Source organism: Anser cygnoides, chromosome Z, assembly GCF_040182565.1.
Source record: "Anser cygnoides isolate HZ-2024a breed goose chromosome Z, Taihu_goose_T2T_genome, whole genome shotgun sequence".
NCBI lineage: Eukaryota > Metazoa > Chordata > Aves > Anseriformes > Anatidae > Anser > Anser cygnoides.
Genome location: NC_089912.1, coordinates 24,194,852 through 24,212,258, shown reverse-complemented (window position 1 = coordinate 24,212,258; position 17,407 = coordinate 24,194,852). Strand labels below are relative to the sequence as shown.

Genomic DNA, 17,407 nt, shown 5'->3' with positions numbered 1-17,407 from the left:
AACAATATTACTATTATTTGAAAGGAATGATTTGATGCTAACATGCCACTTTGTAATTCCTCTCTTCAGAAGGATGATATTCATCGACGATCATTAACTGTTGCAGCTGTATTATCAATTTAGTTTTATTTTAGTTGGTGTGATAATTTGCTGTGTTAGATGTTGTTAAACACCTCATACTTTTTTTTTTTTTTTTTGCAGGTCAAAAACATAATCTTAGCATGATTGTTTTAAGTTGTTCTAATACAGTAAGAATAGTGCCCATCTCGGAGGAAAGAAAGCAGCTGAAAGAAGCTGGTTCCAAAAAATAAAAAAATAAAAAATAAAAAATAAACCAAAGAAGACGACCTTCAAAGTACTATAGTTATAAGCTGTTAGATATTATCAAATAAAAGAGTGTAGACACTTTGCTAGTGTAAACCATTCCAAGCTTACAGGAGGATACCAATTTTATAGTTGGTAAATTTGTACTGACACAGGAGACACTAGGTGTTACAAACACTGAATGTTCCACCTATGGTTTCCTAGAGTTTCTTTCCAAGCAGGTGTAAATAATGCTGTTCCCCTCCCTACCCCCCACTCCCACAATTTTTACTAGTATTTCATAACAGAAACATCATTTTCATAACATCATTCAGATAAAATCAAACCTTCATACAACTTTGTAAACTCAAAATCGGTAGTTCGATATTTGAAGAAGAGTTTTAAAATACAGAAAATCTGCCTAGCTGAAATTAGTTTCCAAGTAAAATTCTACTAAACAACCAGCTACCTCAAGAAATTCAAAAGAAGGCTAGCTAATAAAGAAAATTGTTTGCATTAGATAAGTTTGAGTTTTTGTTTCAAAAAATTAATAATGACAACTTTTTTACTAATTCAATGAATTCACACTTTGCTATTTTATTACTAACAACTGCATTTCATCTTGCACACACACAGAAGCACAAGAATGCACTGAGTAGAATTTTGCAAAACAGGTACACAATAATCAAGAATCCCTAAGTGAAGGATTATTATGTTTAATTTAACTATAGCTTCTCAAAGTGGAGCTGCTGCACAGTGGATTATTTTTACCCCCCACCCTCCCATCCCCACCAAAGAAAAAAAAAGCATCGGCTGCTCCACTTCTGAATCAGATAGAGAAAATAATTGAGTCGATATTTTAAGAGTCAATCGAGGATTCAAAATATAGATTTCCTATCTTTTCTGACGAATCTTACCTTTCCCTTTCTTATACAAAGAAATAATATCTATCTATCTATCTATCTATCTATCTATCTATCTATCTATCTATTTCCCCTAGCTGTCTCTCTAGCATTCTTTCTTCCAAAAAGAAGAAACTATGTCATCTTTTAGTTCATTTTTAGAGAAGACAGGCTTTGTAAATACAAAGAACCAGAGTTAATATAATCTTTTGTAAGCGACTTCCAGCAATGTTCCCAAATGTTTGCACCAAATAACTAATTTAAAATCCTGGATCCTTTAAACACATGAAAGAATTAATGTGCAGTGAAGGAAGAAACATTCATCCATTTAGGCTTCTTGAACAAAGATACATATTATTTCTCTCACTCAAAAGCTGTGCATAGGCTCCTAAGCTTTTTTAAGGTGCTAATTATATAATAATAATAATAATAACAATAACAACAATACACTGCAAGAGGAAATACTGCCTAGAGGCATAATGACTTTAAGACATATTTATTTAGATTTACATAAGCATTTGTAACAAAGCAGTTCAGTTCTTCAGTTTGCTTGCTATAAAACAGTATCTTCATTTTCCAACATCATTATTCTTGTTTTGGAATGATAAGTTGTAAGAAGCTTTCTTCACCTCACATGATTGTGGTATACCAACTTGAAAAACAGTTTTAAGATATGTGATTTTATAAATCATAAATGATTTATATGAGAAATCCTAAATTGCATCTTTTTGAAAGTAAATCTTTGCTGTCAACCACAGGATGTCTCATACCATCAATGAAACATAATCCACCTCTATTCTTGTACGCAGGAAAAACTTGCTTAATTGACAGATCAGTCTCAGACAGCTGTGTGATCTCAAGCAATTCATAATCACTATCTTGCCACTTTCATAAATACAACTCAGGAATTTTCTCATAGCTACAGAATGTATCAAAGCAAGAGACATGCACATACTTCTCTCTATATCTTGAAGTAGTCTGTCTTCCCTACAAGTCTTAACATTTATCTCATTTTGGAACTCAAGGATAAAATTTAACGATATGCAGAATAAGTAAATAGTTTTCTCCCCTTGAACATGTGCTGCCTTAATACTATATAAAAAATCAGCATATATTTTAAATGACTTATCAAATTGCTCAAGATGACATAAGAAATGAAACTGAAGATAACATTCATTCTTATTTTAAACCAGCATAATTCTTAATATTGCCTAATTATCATTCACAACCAAAAAGGAATAAATTTAAAAACACTAGTGGACTTACATTTCCTGGACTGTTGTAATTATCATTTTATTCTGATCTCAGAGTTTTTTTCTTTTCTTCAATGAAGCTTAACATTTCTACTTTGCCTACTGCAAATTCAATAGTATAATTCAATAGATTTTTTTTTAAACAAACTTGGCATATAGAGAGGGGTCAGAGCAGACTCTGTATTTAAAGTTTCTATGTACAGAAGGATGTGGTAGAACTCCTCATGTTCAAAAGTAACTTCTATCAATCAATAAACAAATAAAGAAGCACATTGAGTTAACAGGTAAAGCAAGTTGTCTCATTTAAAATTAATATAAGTTTTTATATTTGTAATAATGGTGACAAGCATATGCTGCAGATAAAGATCAGGGTAATTAACTAATTGGGCACTAATGGTTTAACATCAGGGAGTGGATTTTTTGAAAAAAACAGTAGTTCATGAATTTAGTTATATTACTGTATTCCTTACCTCTTCAGTGGAAATGTATGTGTATATATTTACATGAAAATAACTTACTTTAATAACAATTGTCCTAAAACTGTGGATATATTTCAATGGAATTTCTAATATATATTTATGTATGAATTTCTCAACTAAAAAATAACATTTAGTATATCTGTACATACTTGAATCTTTTTTAATTTTAATTAAATTTTAATTTATCAGTTAGTTTAAATGATTATGAGCTCTTACAGACATATTCACATATTGAAATGACACAATGTTGCTGCTTTACGTCGTATGGACAGGAATGTTTGGTATCTGCATTACTGAAAGTTCTCCATTCAAAAACATGTAAAAAATAAATGCACTCCTGCCATCAATATAAAAGTATTAATTTCCTCTGCGACTTTTCTTTAAAAAAAAAAAAAATCTTGTTTATTAAACTTAATGAAGTGAAGGCATATGCAAGACAAAGAGGTGATCTTAGACAACCACCATTGCTTCACCAAGGTCAAATAGTAACTGACCAATCTGGTGGCCTTCTGTGATGGAGTGACCGTATCAGTTAACAAGGGAAAGACCAACTGAAGTCATCTACCCGGACTCCTGTAAGGCCTTTGACAAAGTCCCACACGACATCCTGATCTACAGAATAGAAAGATGCAGATTTGGTGGGTGGACCATTCAGTAGATAAGTAATAGGCTTGAAGGTCACACCCAGAGAGTGGTGGTCAATAGCTCTATGTCCAGGTGGAGGCCAGTGATGAGTGATGTCCCTCAAGGGTCTGTCCTGGGACCGGTATTGTTTAGTATCTTTATTAGCAACATAGACACTGGGATCAAATACACCTTCAGCAAATTTGCAGATGACACCTATCTGAGTGGTACAGTTGATACAACAGAAGGACATCCAAAGGGACCTGGACAAGCTTAGGAAGTGAGCCCACAAGAACTGCATGAGGTTCAATAACTTCAAATGTAAGGTGCTGCACCTGAGTTTGGACAATCCCAGACATAAAGACAGACTGGGAGAGAAACTCATTGAGAGCAGCCTTGCAGAGAAAGACTTGGGAGTTCCAGTGGATGAAAGGCTTGACACGAGCCAGCAGTGCTTGCAGCCCAGAAGGCCAACTGCATCCTGGGCTGCATAACAGAGGGGTGGCCAGCAGGTCGAGGGAGGTGATTGTCCCCCTCTATTCTGTCCTTTTGAGGGCCCATTTGGAGTGCTGCACCCAGGTCTGCGGCCCTCAGCAGAAGAAGGATGTAGAGCTGTTAGAACAGGTCCAGAGAAGGGCCACTAATTTGGTCAGTGGGCTGGAGCACTTCTCCTTTGAAGAAAGGCTGAGAACTGGGGCTGTTTAGCCTAAAGAAGAGAAGTCACCAGGGTGACCTGATGGCAGCTTTTCAATACTTAAAGTTGTCTTATAAAACGGATGGAGAAGGACTCTTTTCTTGGGTAAATAATGATAGGACAAGGGGGAATGGTCTTAAAGTAAAGGAGAGGAGATTCAGATTAGATGTTAGGAGGAATTTTTTCACTCAGAGGACAGTGAGGCACTGGAACATGTTGCCCAGAGAGGCTGTGGATGCTCCATCCATGGAGCTGTTCAAGACCAGGTTGAATGAGGCCCTGGCCAAGCTGATCTAGTGTGTGGCATCCGTGCCTATGGCAGGGGGCTTGGGACTAGTTGATCTTTAAGGTCCCTTTCAACCTGAGCCATTCTATGATTCTGTGATTCTATGAAGTCTCTGTGATGTATAGCAATGCTTTTACTTCCATTTTATACCTGGAGACACATACTGCAGAAACTTGGATAAGATGTCCAGTATTTTGCAAGCCTAATTTGAAAAACCCAGGATCTGATCTGTCAGCAACTCAACACATTAATTTAGTCTTGTTGTCTTGAATATCATGCTATAAACAAGCACAAGCACAAACCTTGCAGGTTTCCCTGCTACCTTCTCTTTTGGGAGGATGATTTAAATTTCAAACAGTGATTCTTATTCAGGTTTGAAACAGACTGAACACCTTTTGCCAGATTCCTCCAAACCTTATATGCCTTAAAGAAGGACATGAAGTTCTGTCAGTTGTTGAGGAGCCAGTTGTTCCCAAACTCCTACTTTGGAACAACAGGCAGAGCACTGCTTGTGTTTACAACTAGCTCCATACCTCCAGCTTTCTGCTTCTATGCAGGTTTTTCTGTTTTACACAAGTGCAATGTTATAACAGCACAGCTTCCTGCAGCACAATACAGAGTTCTTATTTCCAGTCATTGGATCCCTCAAAGTCTTGCCACACAGCTAGCAATTTACTAGGACTTCCTCAGGAAATGGAAGCGCATCTCAGCAAATGACTTTGTTAGGGCTGTGAAAAGAGAAAGGTAATTGCTAAATTCCCGTTGCTTAACCTACATCTTGAAAACACATAACTCATGGCCCTCTATAGGGCAAAAATCAGCCCTGTTGTATCTCTTGAGCTGTGCTTGGCAGGACTATCCAGAACTGGAATGAGGACTATGCATTCCCTTGGAGGTGCAGGAGTGCAGCTATCACCCAGGTGAATACCCACTGTCAACCACTGGATAAAACTTACTTCCAGGGTGCTGGAGCACTAGCTCTCCAGCAGCCCAAGCAGCTGAAGTAGGGGTACAACTTGAAACCTTTCTGAAATTCCAGAGTTCTGGTTACTGTGAAAGAGACCTTAGTGTATTGGGGTCTACATGACAAGGTGTTGGCAGCTGGGGCAGCATGCAGGGCTCCTCTGGAAGGTGAGGCTGGGCCTGCCCCATGCTAGATGCAGACAGTTCCAGCTGGCTCCCATGGCCCTGCCACAGGACATGGCTAGGCCCAGCAGCCAAGATGGTGGCACCTGAAGGAGACAGATTTAAGAAAGGGTAAAAAATGCTGCACATTAATTTGAGGAATGAGGGGAGAGAGAAATTGAGAAACAGCCCTGTAGACACTAAGGTCAGAGGGGAACAAGGGAGAAGAGGCACTCCGTAGTGGAGCAGAGTTCCCCCTACAGCCTGTGGAGACACCATGGCAGAGCAGATATCCACACTGACATCTGTGGAGAGCACACAGTGGAGCAGGTTTATCTTGAAAGAACTACAGAACATGAGTGACCAATGACTGTGCTGACCTTGAAGGACTATATCCCACGGGAGATCCCAGGCTGGAACCGAGGGAAGAACGTGAGGAGGAAGGAACATCAGAGAGGACCTGTTATGAATTGAGCCCCCCTTCCCAATCCCCTCTGTGCTACTTGGGTTGGGAGGGTGAGGTAGAGGAGATGAGAGTTAAGGAGTGAAGTTGAGTTGGAGGATGGGGGTAAGGTGTTCAGGTGTTGTCTTTTTTGTTTGTTTGTTTGTTTTGTTTGTGGCATTGCTTCTCACCATCCAACTCTATTGTAATTGGCAACAAATTGTATTATATTTCCCTAGGTCAATTATGTTTTCCTTGTGGTGGTATTAAGTTACCTCCCCATCTTTTTCTCTGTCCATGAGCTTATCATAATTTCTCCCCATCCTGTTGGGGGGAAGGGGAACGCACCAAGCAGCTGGGTGGGGGCCTGACAACCAGCCAAGGTCAGCCCGCCACACGTAGTTAAATTTGTCACCATGAAGAAACAGAACAGTCTGATAGAGGGGTTACTGTCTGGATATCATTTAGTACTTCTCTGTCTGGTAACAAGTGAAAGATAGGGTTTACATTATGTGCTAGAATATATCAAGCTGTATGTGATAAAAGGATTAGAAAATAGAGTTCTGTGAATTCATTGCATTGTAGAGGTGAACTAAAAAACTTCAGAGACTTGCTTGGAATTTGGAGTAAGTAAGGAGAACTTGTATGGTGACTTTTTACATTTTTTCATTGGTTTCTGCTACAATCTACATTTTTAAGTAAGCAAATTATTTTGTCCTTATAGCTTGTTTGTCAATGAAACTGAATGATATTTCTCTTCCCTTTCTTTGGGTTGATTTAGCCTTCAGCTAACAGATTCTTGGCTCGAAGATGTTTATTTCTGCTAGAGAGGCAGTAGTTTCATCGTTAATCCACTATGGAAAGGATTCATTAAGAAAAGTGTTAATAGTACTCACCCGCCTAAGCTTGTATTTCTTTTAATGTGAACTTTATACTGATACTACATGACAAAATAATGAGTAAGTTGAGGAACATGCTGCCAAACTACACAAATTTCACTCTGCTTTGTGGAGAATCTTATAACTGGTAGACTGAATCTTTGTGCCCTATAGTACATGCTTCAGGTTCCTTACTCCAATGTTGATAGCCTTCAATATGACTGTAAGGGCAAATGCTCATCACCTAACTCCAGCTTTGTCAAATGTATTGTAGGAGCTATGGCACACACTCAGCTATTTCTTACATGCCATCATGATGGAAAATTAGGAAACTTCAGGCTGTATTTGCAAAACTTGACTACATGATTATGCTTATGAGTGGAACCCATCCTTTCATTCAACTTGAGGATGACAGCTAGTCACTGAAGGCATGTAAATTCTCATCCCTATGGTCATAACTTCTGTTATCTTTTGGCAGAAGAGTTAAAACTTGATACTGATAATTTCAGAAGAACATTTATCCTAACTCATAGGTGAGACTCCAAGACAGAAACCTACATTTCAATATGTTAATGAACTGTCCAAGATAAGGACTCAGAATTACTAATTACATAAGTTCCAGGTACAAATACAGTATTATACATAGTGCCATATACATAGTGGCTTTACACCTCTTAACTTCCACTGAATTGCAACATGTAAGTCTACAGTGACACTTTACAAAGAACAGACATCTTGTGCATAAGGTCATGTAATGATAGCACTTATCAAATAAGGAAGAGGTTCTCAGTAACACATGGTCACAGAGAAGGGCCTGTCACTCGGAAAATATCCTCTGGTAGTAGTTCACCAATCAGAAGTGTATATTCCCTGAAAGTTGCCCAGCTTTTTCTGTGGCACACATGATCTGATGCATTCATCTTGATTCATCTTGTCAATACTCTACCAAACAGGCTGACTGTGGGAGGGGTGGCCTGTAAAAAAAAAAAAAAAAAAAAAAAAAGGACCTGTATGTTGTTTGTGCAGCATACCCTGAAGAATTAAATCTAAACTAGAAATAGTATGACAGCTCTCTAAAACAGCCTTACAATAGCTTAAGTCTACATGTAAGAGTTGACAGTTTTGGACTGTTCAATGAATGTTTTAACTTCAAACTTAAATCTTCAGGTGGGCTTTGTAAGCAGACTGTATAGAGTATCCTTGAAAGACTGAGTAGTTTCTTTTCAGTGCTTTACTGGAACTTCTAGTACTGTTTTCTATTTTTTTTTAATTTAATTTTTATTTTTTAATGTACATATACAAGTGCATTGTCTCGATTTGCTTTTCCATTCCTCACCTTCTTTTACAATAACTTTTGAGATCAGCTAGTAAGTTCAGCCAAATCTATCAAAAGTGCTGGGGCTCTGAAAATATAGTCTGTAATTTTAAAGAGAAATCTAAAAGAATGCTTCTCCTTAGGAAAAGGGCTGTAGTTTGAGCTCATCTGGTATTTGGCAAAGACAAATCTGCTGCCTCTTGCTTTGCCCCTCCCTCACCTCACATTCTCAGGACAGCTAGCAGACATGACAATAAACCTGAGTTGTTGAAGACTGTGGAAGGTCAGGGAACATAACAGAGATTGTGATGGTGATATACAGGATACAGGTATGCAGAAACAAAGTTCTTAGCTGTTTCCAAAACACTTCCCCCCATCCCCTTTTATTTGAAGTATTCAGAGACTGCCAGGTACAGTCTGAACATGTAACAAAGCTAACTAAACTCACTCTGTAAACAAGAAAAGGATATCTATTAGCTGTTGTGGTTATGGCTGGGCCTGCTCATGTCATCATGTTTTCTTTTCTAAAAATAACCAGCTCTGATTTTACATTCAAAGCCCCTATGATTTTAAAAACAAAATGCTCTTTTGAATTAAGATACTGATTTGCAAATCAATAGGTGAGAATCAAAATAAGCTGTATCATGTCTTAGAGCTGTATTATGTTTTGGATGCTGCTACTGAGCCCATACACTTTTTCTGCATAACTGAAGCACTCAAAAGAAAAACATTGCAAGAAAACACGACCTGTCTGGAAGGAAAAATAGTGTGACAAAAGGAGACATACTCTGAAGATGCTCCTGTTGCTCAGCAATGGCTTGCCACCCACATTGGAATTGCTCTGGAGTACAGCAACAGGAAACATAATCACAGCATTTGTACAGCTGCAGATGAGGAATTACCAGGCTGCTTACAGTGATGATTATCACATGCAAATTAGAGTAGCCTCAGTAAGGCTTGGAGCTTACAATAGTCTGAAGTCATTTTTATCTAGCTGACTGTTGCTTCCCACCCTTCTTCAGCTTCTCTTGATTCCTTTGGTCTAGGCCAAAAAACAGTTATGCCAATGGCAAACTTGTTAATCTTTAAATTATGAACTAATTTTCAACTAAAATTAGAATGAGAAAGTAAATTTAGAACACAAGAAAATTAGTTAATTGTGGATAGTATTGTTTTAGAAAATGATACCATTTGAAAACAAATAATATTAGATCCTCAAATTGTGGGTTAATATACTGGAGATATATTGGTCCATTTATAGAAATTTCACTAATGTTACTTACTTACCTACTATCTTGATAACTAGTATCAAGAAACAATGTATTTGGCTTCAGTATCAAATAGGACACCAAAAAGTCTACTAATTGAAGCAAAGGCTAATTCGATCATACATCTTTACAGGGGCTTGTTCATTTCACCTGGGCATTTGCAGTATTTATTTTGTCCTTTTAAAGTTTTATTTAACTTTAATTCAATATACACATGCATAATACACAACAATAAACCAGAACTCAGTAGAAATTACTGTTAGAGCAGGTACTGCTTTCTAGCAGAACAATCTGAGATCTTAGAAAACAGTGATAAGAACTGAATGCATAGTCCTGTCCCCCTGTCCCCCCCCCCCCCCCCCCAAAAAAAAAAAGGGAGGGGGAGGGAGGGAACAAACCAGAGGCCATACATATCTACATATCACATTCATATCAGAAAATGTCCTTTCCCTTCCAGACACACAAAAACTATATGAAACTAAAGACTGGCAATATCATTACAGAATGATATCATCATAGAATCTCTATCAAATGCTATCAAGAAAAACAGTCTGCTTTTTCCTTATCAGATTCCAAACCTAAGTGAACAAAAACTCTAGAACTGCCTGAATGACAAGGTCCAATTCTTCTCAGTAGAAAAGTTCCTTGTTTATTTTGAATATCCTCTGGAAGAATTAGTATGATCAGTCTGAATTTAAAGAAAAAAAATTAATATATATTATATATATATATATAAGAATATAGCCATGTTTAAGACTATCACCTGACAATTATTTATATTATTTATTATTATATTATATATTATTATTATATTAATTTTTTATACAAATACTACTTATGACTTGAAGGATCATCATTGTAAGTTTTTTCTTCAGGCCTGGATGCTAGACTTATTACTCAAATAAAGTGCTTATTGTGATGGAATAAATCTTGAAGATTTCATTTCTTTCTGCTAGTCTAAAATATAGTTTAAAAGTGCCTACCATAGTCTCTGCAGAAAGTAGTCATAGATTTACCTTTATTTTGAAAATACCAAGAGTGTCTAAGAGTGAGGAGGATGGGGAGGGTTACTTCATCTCAGTTTATACTTTGTCTAGGTAAGCATCAAGAAGGTTAGGCTGACGGGAACACCATGCTTATGAGGCAGTCAAGGTCTACATACCTCAGCTGCTTTTAGAGAGAGTTAACAGCTCCAGGGAGCCAACAGTAATTTAGGAGCAGATCAAACTAAAGACCAGTAAAAAGAAAAGTGTGAACTTTTCTCAAATGTCCCGATGGATGCTAACTTTGAAGCTTCCTTATAGTCACTGAAATTCTAATGCTATTATTACTACTTTGATCTGTTCAGCAAAATATTCAGCCAATACATTGATCTAATGTTGCTGTTCAGTAACTTATAAATAATCATTTACCTTAAACTGATACACCTATTTTTAAGGGATAGCATAATAATTTAAGAAGTTTATAAATGTATTATTAAAAAACCTACACTTAATTAGCCAAATTAAGCCATTTTGTTTAACTAGCCACTAGGATTCTGTTGTGATTTCTTCCATATTTCCAGTTTCCCTGCTCTGTAATTAACAAATCTGCAGGCATTTGAAGTATTTACAGGATAATGACATTTAAGCCTAACAAAAACTTGTATCTTACTATAATGTAAGTAGACATGAAAATGTTTAGAAATTAATATTTCTGATCAGCTGTTTGTGAAGACAAGAGCTAAGTGAGTAGCAGATGCAAACTAAACTGTTTTCTAGCAGGAGTAATTTACAAGTGACCCACAGGCTAAACTTTTAAGAAATTTAGACTAGATTTTCCTCCTATAAACAAGAGCTGATTTTATTTTTCTCACTTTTTGAAACAGAGAACACAATTCAATCCTAATCTTTGTTCTTACTGATTTTGCTTTAATAGATCCCATAGCAATTTTTATAAAAACAGATATTTTTGTCACCTTTGTTTTCTACTATACCTTAATCTCCCTAATCCTCAGCATTGTGCAGTTGGTTGGTTGATGAGGCCTAAGTGGGGGAGGTGAGGTAAGTGAGAAGAGTTTTTGGGTGCGGTGAATGAAAAAGCTAGAAGGAGGAAAGGAACAGGCAAGAGAGCTGTAGTAGTTAAGTGGCAGGATGATGATAGGATGGGATCACAGCAGCTCTAACTCCAGTTCATTTAAACCATTGTGAAACCATACCTTGGTTCCAAGGAAGGCCAGGATGTCAATTTCTCATGTACCTTAGAAGTACTCTTTGAACAAAAAGGCTCGCTATAGCAAGAGATTGTTGAGGAGGTGAGCAGGGTATGTCATTTCATGAATTGTAATGCAAGCTACAGAAAGCTGAGAAATTCTACTGAAATAATTTAGGTGAAGGAAGCTAGGAAGCTAGGAAGACTATTAAGAAAAACATGAAGCAAAATGGAGACTTCTAGGTTTTGTAATTAGGAGTTTGATTAATGTCTTGCTGAAACAGAACTTTGTTCTACTTGAATCTTAATCTTGCCTAGTATTGCAGTGGTACCAGGTGAAGTTAGAAAATACGAGGCACCTTCATTTCATAAACACAAATGAAAGGGTATGTGCAAGTACGCCTCCTAGAGAACTGCACATGTGTAAAAGACTTAGGAAATGGAGACTATCTCCTCGGTTGCAAAGTGTAGACTAGTATTTTTAAGTGTTGTGTTCAGAAAACAATTTCTATTAGTGAAAGCACGGGTTAGTTTGACTGCTAGACAGGAAGCAGAAAGAATTCTCACAGTCCTAATTAAAATACAGAACTGTACAAACAAGCTAAAGATTGATCCTCATTGGAAATGAGGTAGGTTTAAACTTATTAATTTGAATGCTAAAACTGCCGGTGTTGAACTCCTGGCAATAAAAGGACAGTTTATAGCACACTCTCCAATAGTAACTAATTATGGTAAAGATTACATGTAAATGCCTTCCTGGCAAATAGGTATTCATATCAGGTGCAAGTATGTGCGTTATTGCTTAATTAATCTAAAACAGCATTGTCCACTCCAGAACCTTTTAGCAACCACAGGGCAGCTCTCCAAGACGTCTGGTATGCTGTGCTGGATTTAAGTGTAAAGCTGATAGAGGTGCTGTGCACCTGCAAAAGGCACCAGAAATAGGATGTTACAATCCTGACAGTACTGTTGGTAGAATTCTTTAGCACTCACACAGTTTATTAATTTCTACTAATACTCATTCTATCATATTTTCAGTGTTACTTTTGATAGCTAAAATAAGCTATTGCAAATGCAATTAATTTAAGTACAGTCAGATCTTCTTATTGTGTAGTTAATCTCAAAGAGTACGTCCACCTTCTTAGTGAAACAAAGGCCCAAAGCACCTCGAGAATGCCAGAAAATTGTGCATGTATTAAAAATTTTCTCTGATTCGGGATATTAACCTTCAAGGGAAACTGTGCATGTGCAGTGTGATCAATGATATCTAAATGTAGGACCTGTCACCAAAGGGACTCTAACCATTCAAAAGACAAATTAGGAGTTGTCATGAGAAATCGGAAAAATAAATAAATACAACCAAACAAATAACAACAAACAAAATAAAAAATAAATAAATAAACAAACTTGGACATTCGCCCTTGATTTTTAACCTGAAAGAAGAGAGATTTCTTTGTTAACTTCTGTACTAATGACTAAAGCAACATATTGGACTCATGGGAATAGTACTTGACTTTCACTTTTCAACAGGAGTTGACTAGAATCACAGAGTCATTGCATATCCTGAGTTGGAAGGGACCCACAAGAGTTATTGAGTCCAACTCCACACAGAACCACCCCAAAATCAAACCATATGCCTGAGAGCGTTGTCCAAATGCTTCTTGAACTCCAGCAGGCTCAGTGCTGTGACCACTGCCCTGGGGAGCCTGTCCCAGTGCCCAACCACACTCCCTGTAAAGAACCTTTTCCTACCACCCAGCCTGACCCTCCCTGTCCCAGCTCTATGCAATTCCCTCGGGTCCTGTCGCTGTCCCCAGAGAGCAGAGCTCAGCGCCTGCCCCTCCGCTCCCCTCGTGAGGGAGCTGCAGGCCGCCATGAGGCCTCCCCTCAGCCTCCTCTGCTCTGGGACGAACAAACCAAGGGACCTCAGCTGCCCCTCATATGTCTTTTCCTCTAGGAAACATTATTGTTGTTGATAGATTAAAAATCAACATATATCAAAATGGATTTTTGCACATAACTCTAAACAGCAGCCTGGAAAGATATTTTTTAGCTGAATAAAACTATTTTCTTTACATGACTTCTTACAAATTAGTAAGAAGGAAGGGAAATGAAGAAAAGGGAAGGATGAAAAAGAAAGACTATCTCTGTGAGTAATTAGGATCTTGAAGAGAGGAAGTTGGAAGTAAAGATAGAGGAATTTGACTAACATCTGCCCCCTTTAATGATGTTTAGGTTTTTAGATAGTTAATAAGAATTGAGTGCATTCTGTAGCTAAGCAACTAGAATTGCTGGAATTTATTTGGTGTTCTCTTCTGTTTTGTTCCCCTACTTCCTTTCTTACCTGAGCACTTTTAATATATCTCCAGCTAGACAATGTGTAGCAGTTTGTATGAGAGATTCTGTAAACAGAAAGGGATGCTAAATTCATGTATTCCTTTTATGTCTGTTTAGGTGTGGTTTCATTATTAGAGGTTTTACTGATTCTGTGGATCATATTGATATCATACAGGTAAATTATGTATTTATGTATCTATATTGACCTACAAAAGTTTTGCAACCAGCTCTAAGGACACCCTCTGAAAACTATTATGATTATTGTTCATCACCTATATATGATTCAAATTATTCATCTATGTAAGCCACCTAAGTTGTGTACCTAACACGTAGCATGTTTCAGAATTCTTATCAACTTGGTGCTGTCACCTGCTTGCTGCAGGTAACTGCTTTATTCCAAAATTTCTGTGTAAGGTCTGTAATTGCTGGTTGAACAAAGCAGTGGTTTTCCATGGTTTTCCATGGTTTTCCTTAAAATTAACAAATCCAGAAAAGTAAAAAAAATCCTTCAACTATTAGGACTGGAATCTTCCTTGGTAAAGGTTTATTCTTGTTGCTGTTGTTGTTTTAATTAATTACCTTGATTTAAAAGTTATTTCCATTCTGACACTTGAACTGAAACTTCAGTCCATTGATCTTGCAGCACCCTTGTCTGTCACAAAAATATTCTTCCTTCAGCTGACTTAGGGAAACATAAATGCTTCAATGAGCAAAAGAGTCTGATATAGCCTTTTCGTAGACCTGGAAGACATTTTCTTGACTGAGCAATTCCTGGTGCATCTTTTAAGATGCAGATCTAGGGGGGAAAAACATATATATATATATATATATTCTGCCTTCAGCCCCTGAGATTTTGGTTTACTTTCCTATGCTGATTGAAAGACAGGCTGGTGGATATGCTTCATCTAGCCTTTGCCACTTCACAGAGTTGGTGCATGTGGCGCAATCCATGTGGTGAGCTGAAGGAGCAGCTCCAGGAAACCGCAGCCATCCAGCTGAAGGGGCCGCAGGAGCACTGGCTGTCCACCCTTCAGTGAGCACAGAGACGCCTGGCTTTGCTCGCCCTTGAAGGGCAACCATGGGGTAAGCCATGGGCCCATGAGGTCTCCAGCTGACTGACTGTGGCTCAGATGTTGGCCCTTGGCCAACACAGCTATTCATGCCTGAATTAGTTCGACAGCTACTATAACCACCTTGCTCTACTGCAACCAGGCAGCCACTCTCTTCTTTCTAGTCTTTCCTGTCTTGATGGGCCAACTATGTTTTCATGTTAATCTTGGCTTCTTTTGCAGGGTGTTGAAGAAATGCCCAGCTCTGGCACCACATCTCCAACAGCACCAACCTCGCAGAGGTGTGGCAGAGTTAAATGCAAAGGCGTGAACCCGACGAGCAGAGGGGAGGTGAGCTGCTTCCTCATTCCAGCGGGTGCCCAGCCTCGGAGCCCTGCTGCCTGTGGCGCAGCGCCCACCCGGCTGCCCCCGCGTCCCTTTGTCACCCTGTTCTGAACCCCGCAGAAGCAGGACTTCCACGATTATTATTATTTTTTTTTTTTGAAGGAACACGAGCCACCGTAAACAAGCTGCTCCCTTATAAGCTGCTTCGAGACAGCGGGTGTCAGGCAGGAGGGAGGTCTGCCTCCAGCCAAACCTTCCCAAGGGCGCCCCGACACCACACGTGACTGCGCAGGGTGAGCGAGAAGCGCGCCTGTTTGCTACCGGGCCGCGATTTTCACGGGAAAACCTAGCGCAAACGCACACACAAAAATAATTAAAAAAAAATATATAAAATAATAATAAAATAAAACCGCCACGCTGCGCAGAGGGCTAGCCATGGCGCCCCTCCGGGCCGGGCCCTGCGCCCTCGGGCGGCCCCGTCCCCGTCCGAGGAGGGGAGGCGCTGCGGCGGCCCCGGTGGCGGCGATCAGGCCCTCCCGGCCGGGGCTCCTCCTCCCCGCCTTCCTCCCGCTCCTCCTCCTCCTTCTCCTCCTCCCGCTCGGTCCCAGGGCGCAGGGCTGACATCACGCCCGGGGTTTCCATCCGACCGCGGGAGGGGGAGGCTGAGCGGAGCGGCGGCGTGATGGCGGCGGTCGGCAGGACTTGAGGAGCGGCGGCGGCGGCGGCGGAGCGGAGCCGAGCCAAGCCGGAGCCGGAGCGGCGCCCAGCCCCGCTTCTCCCCGCGCCCCTCCCTGCCCGCTGCCGGGCCCCATTGTTCGAGCCGGCCGAGGGCGGCTAGCGGGAGGAGCGGCGGCGGCGCAGGCCCCGCCGCGGCCGCGGGAGCGGCTCGGACCCAGGGCTGCGGCACGGAGCTCCCCGCGGGGCGTAGCGCAGGCTCGGGCCGGGGCGGCCCTGGCGAGGCCGTGCCCTGCCGTGCCGGGCCGGGCCGGGCCGGGCGCACGCAGGTAGGCAGCGGCCCGCCATGGCTCCTTTGCCCCGGTCGCCGGTGTGGGGTCGTGCGGTTCCCGGGGGCGGGCGGCCGCGAGGCGGGGGGTGCGGATGGCTGCTTGCCGCGGGGCCCGCGGGCTGTTTTCCGTCGGAGGAGGGAGCGGGCAGGCCGGGGCGGGCAGCCGGGGTCGAGCGGCGCTCTCAGGTTCCTGCGGGGGGAGCCCGTGCCGAGCCGGCCGGGCGGCGGAGCGCGGCCCTGGCTCTCCTGCGGCCATGGGGGGCGCCGGGGGAAGCATGGAGGACAGCGGCGGCCTTGGAGACGCCGCCAGGCAGGGGAGCCGCGGCCGGGAGCGGCGCCCGCGCAGGCCGCGCCGCCGGCCCTGGGGCCGGGAAGCAGCCCCGGACGGCGCCCAGTGGAGTTCGGTGCGGGGCGGCCCAGCGGGAAGCGGCGGAGCCCCGCGGCTGCTGGCGGCGTTTCCCGGCAGCGCCGGGCCCGCGGGCGGCGGGGAGCGTTTGTCCGCGCCCCGGGCGGCGCAGAGCGAGGCCTCCTCGGAGCGGGCGGCCGGGAGCAGCCGGCAGAGGGTCCCCGGCCGCGCTTCGGGGGTTCCCGGGCCCCTTCCGACCGTTCTCGCTCCGTCATCGCCTTTGTTCGGTGACCCGGGTGTCTGCGGCGGTGCTGCGTGAGCCTGGGGAATTTCCCGGCCCACAGCGAGGCTTCCCCCCCCCCCCCCCTTTTCAGTCCTTCCCTCCCTGCCTCGCCCCCGTGAGCGGGGCCCCGAGGTGGGGCTGTTGCACGCCAAGGAGGGCGCCGGGAGCCAGGGAACCCGCAGGGGGGCCCCTGATCGCTTTCACGCTGCCAGACCTGAGAGGTGCTGCGCTTTATCTGATTATCCCGTGAGTTTATGTGTGCAGCCGGTTTACCGTGAGCCT

At 41.7% G+C, this 17,407-nt stretch overlaps 1 protein-coding gene and 1 long non-coding RNA gene across 3 annotated transcripts in view; one reads left to right on the top strand and one right to left on the bottom strand.

Moving 5' to 3' along the window:
- Positions 1-17,407, bottom strand: part of LOC136789032 (uncharacterized) — a 761,292-nt gene that overhangs the window by 442,852 nt on the left and 301,033 nt on the right. The gene's annotated exons all lie outside the window — the stretch shown is intronic.
- CHD1 (chromodomain helicase DNA binding protein 1) overlaps positions 16,045-17,407 on the top strand; it is a 54,743-nt gene continuing 53,380 nt past the window's right edge. For both annotated transcript variants that reach the window (XM_066987927.1, XM_066987926.1), the window contains exon 1: positions 16,045-16,494. The gene's annotated coding sequence lies outside the window, so the exon portion shown is untranslated. The remainder of the gene's footprint in view (positions 16,495-17,407) is intronic.